General features: G+C 41.0%; 1 protein-coding gene across 1 annotated transcript in view; it reads left to right on the top strand.

Annotated features, from left to right (window-relative positions):
* LOC101854383 overlaps window positions 1-868 on the top strand; it is an 8,131-nt gene extending 7,263 nt beyond the window's left edge. Inside the window, exon 5 of the mRNA XM_005112671.3 lies at window positions 200-868. The gene's annotated coding sequence lies outside the window, so the exon portion shown is untranslated. The remainder of the gene's footprint in view (window positions 1-199) is intronic.
* Window positions 869-2,917: the final 2,049 nt, after the last annotated feature.

The following is a 2,917-nucleotide window of genomic DNA, read 5'->3' as shown; positions in this document are numbered from 1 at the left end:
TACTTACTTACTCCATCACTGACAGAGTACTAACTTACTTACTTCATCAGTGACAGAATACTTACTTACTTCATCAGTGACAGAGTACTTACTTACTTACTTCATCAGTGACAGAGTACTTACTTACTTCCTTCATCACTGACAGAGTACTAACTTACTTCCTTCATCACTGACAGAGTACTTACTTCATTCTTTTCAGGTTTGGCGGATTATGGCGTCTCAAGTGATACCGGAAATGACGCTGACCAATCAAGAGAGGGAGCACTTGCAAGTGCCGTAAAACTCTTACTAAAGCTAAAGGGAGCACTTGTCAACTGATTCATTTCTGAAAGTCACGGACATCTAGAAAATCGTGTACCTAATTTTCACAACTTTCTGTGAATTTTGTTATCCCTTCTTTCCATTCAACAGAGACATTCCTTTCCTGGACAGTTTGTACAGCACACACAGTTGGTCACATGATCAGCCAAAGAATACGTTTAACCGAACACATGTATATATATGCTACTTTTTGCATGTACATGTATGTGATGTTTTTTAAAATCTTTATGGGAATGCTTTGTTTTTGGTTTGGTTTGGGGTTTTTTTGTTATGCATTGTTTTAATTTGAGTTGATATTTTTTGGTGTTTGTCTGTTGTTTTTTGGGGGGAGGGGGTTGTTGTTGGGTTAGTTTTGATTTTTGGTTGTTAGTTTGTTTGTTTCTAATCAAATATCTCCGTATTTGTAGCCTGGTAGCACTTGGCGAAGACCATAACACTGAATATCTGCTTTTTTTATCCAATCTTGACCATACCGGTATCATATTCATTTCTTTCATGTATTTTTTTATAACGGAAAATATTAATAAAGTAATTCCACAAAAACAAACAGTTTCTTAAGTTTGTTTTTCTGAGGTAACATCTATGGAAAGACAGTTGCAGACGCAGCTGATTAACCCTATCCGTACATCGTGTTTTACTATCGTATCCATACGACGTGGGGAACTCTGTGCCACCGCTTAACCCTATCCGTCATCGTGTTTTACTATCGTATCCATACGACGTGAGGAACTCTGTGCCCCCACTTTCCAAAGAGGAAATTTACTCGTTAATCCGATCCGTACGCTTTGCATAGCAGTCTATCGAAATTATTTTTTGAGAAATACTGAAAGTTTCAAAGAGATCTTCGCTCTAGAAGTATTTTAAAATGTGAAGAATACAACCCTGGGGGTACAAAGTGACCCCAGACGTACGGATAGGATTAAACTAGAAAAGTGGGCCAATGGAAACAGTTTCAAGTTTTCCCCGCCCATGATGGTCGCACTGTTCTTGTGCCGATCCAGCAGACGTGTTCTGTAATCAGATTTGACATTGTATGGGGAAAGGATTCCCGTCCAGAACCAGGCTTGTTTCCTCGGAATTATCTTTGACCAAAAAAAAAGTAACATTTTCATTTCACCTCATGTTTTAAATATCTTCGTGTGTTCGTGTGAGGAACAAAAAAAGCTTTAAATGCTTTTAAAAATCTTATCTTATCCTCCCCTTTACTGTTCCCATGTCTGATCCGCAGGCTTGACTACGGCTGTCAAGTCTATAGATCGTCAAGAACTTAATATTAAAAATGCAAGACCCCATTTTAAAATTAACAATTCTTCTTCAATCAACAACAAAAAAGGTGTTCTTTAAATTTGTTCGTTTAAAATATTTCCTTGATGTCTCTCCCAGGTTAGGACACATTCTTGTACTTATAGTAGATCTGTGTGCCTGATAGTAACATCGGTATCACATCCGATGTATACAGAAAGGTTCTTGTGCTCCCTGCAACGGCTATTTATGTGTCAGGGAGGTATGTGACGGTATGTCCAATACGTAATCAAAATCTAGATTTAGTTGAAATAACTTGGTCTTTTCTGGAGAGACACGATGGTTTTCGTGAGTCCAATTTGGGCATTATGTTCTTGTGGCGTTTGTTGTTCAGTTGTTGGCTCCAGCGTTCCTCCCACATGTTTGAATAGGGAGTGTAGTTTGTCACCTGATTTGTCTAGTCAGTCGGCGGGACGCGCTTCTCCGTTAATCCCAACACGAGGGACAAGGATTCTGTCGCCAGAAGATTGACCTGCTTGTTTCCTCGGATTTTTACATGGGTAAGTAGTCGTGAATACACAATGTGTTTTAGTTAGTTTTAATAAGGTTTTACGGCACTCGCAACTGCATAAGGTCATATGAGCGTCAAGGGGTGGATGTCAACAGAGAAGTCCAAACGGGGAATCGGGCTTACTCTGCTCACCTCTTTACCTCAACAGCACAAAGTCAGCTTCAACTATAAAGGCACCCCGGAAATAGCAGTTCATAAGAGAGTGACAAAAATACAAAGAAGTAGAGAAAAAAATGGCGATGGTAAGGATGAGGAAAGAAAAAGCAACAGTCCCCCCTATCTTCCTCTGCTCTGATGAGTCTCGAGGGATGTGGGCACCTGCTATCCCGTTCCCTCCTGGAACCATCTTTAATGTCACAGTGAAGTTCCAAAATGGTGGGCACAGTCTCTGCGAAGGTGGCGCAGTGCTGCAATACCAGATGGTGCCCAAATCCAAGCCCATCTTGGGCCCATGTGGTGCCCATATCTTTGTGCAGGCTGGGTTGTTAGTATGAGCCTATTGTAGCGGGCCAAGACAAGTGAAGAGAGGACCTAAGTAGGTAGACAGTACCCTGGCAGGTATGATTTGGTAAGCGGGTTGTAGGTAGCAAGTTGACAAACAGGTAATAAAATCATCATCATCATCCAGTGCCAGATCTGCAACAGACATCGGCGATCATGGTTTTCCATTCATTCCTTTCCTCGGATGCTCTAAAAAAAAGTTACGTTTCCCTGACCTTTCCCTGTTACCCATTTGTTTAGGTTCCCTAAGTAGGTAGTACTGGGCCTACCCCTGCCTCGTTT

The sequence above is a fragment of the Aplysia californica genome, unplaced genomic scaffold (genome assembly GCF_000002075.1).
Source record: "Aplysia californica isolate F4 #8 unplaced genomic scaffold, AplCal3.0 scaffold01359, whole genome shotgun sequence".
NCBI classification, from domain to species: Eukaryota; Metazoa; Mollusca; class Gastropoda; order Aplysiida; family Aplysiidae; genus Aplysia; species Aplysia californica.
The sequence above is the reverse complement of the archived record's forward strand: the minus strand, read 5'-3'. Positions and strand labels throughout refer to the sequence as shown.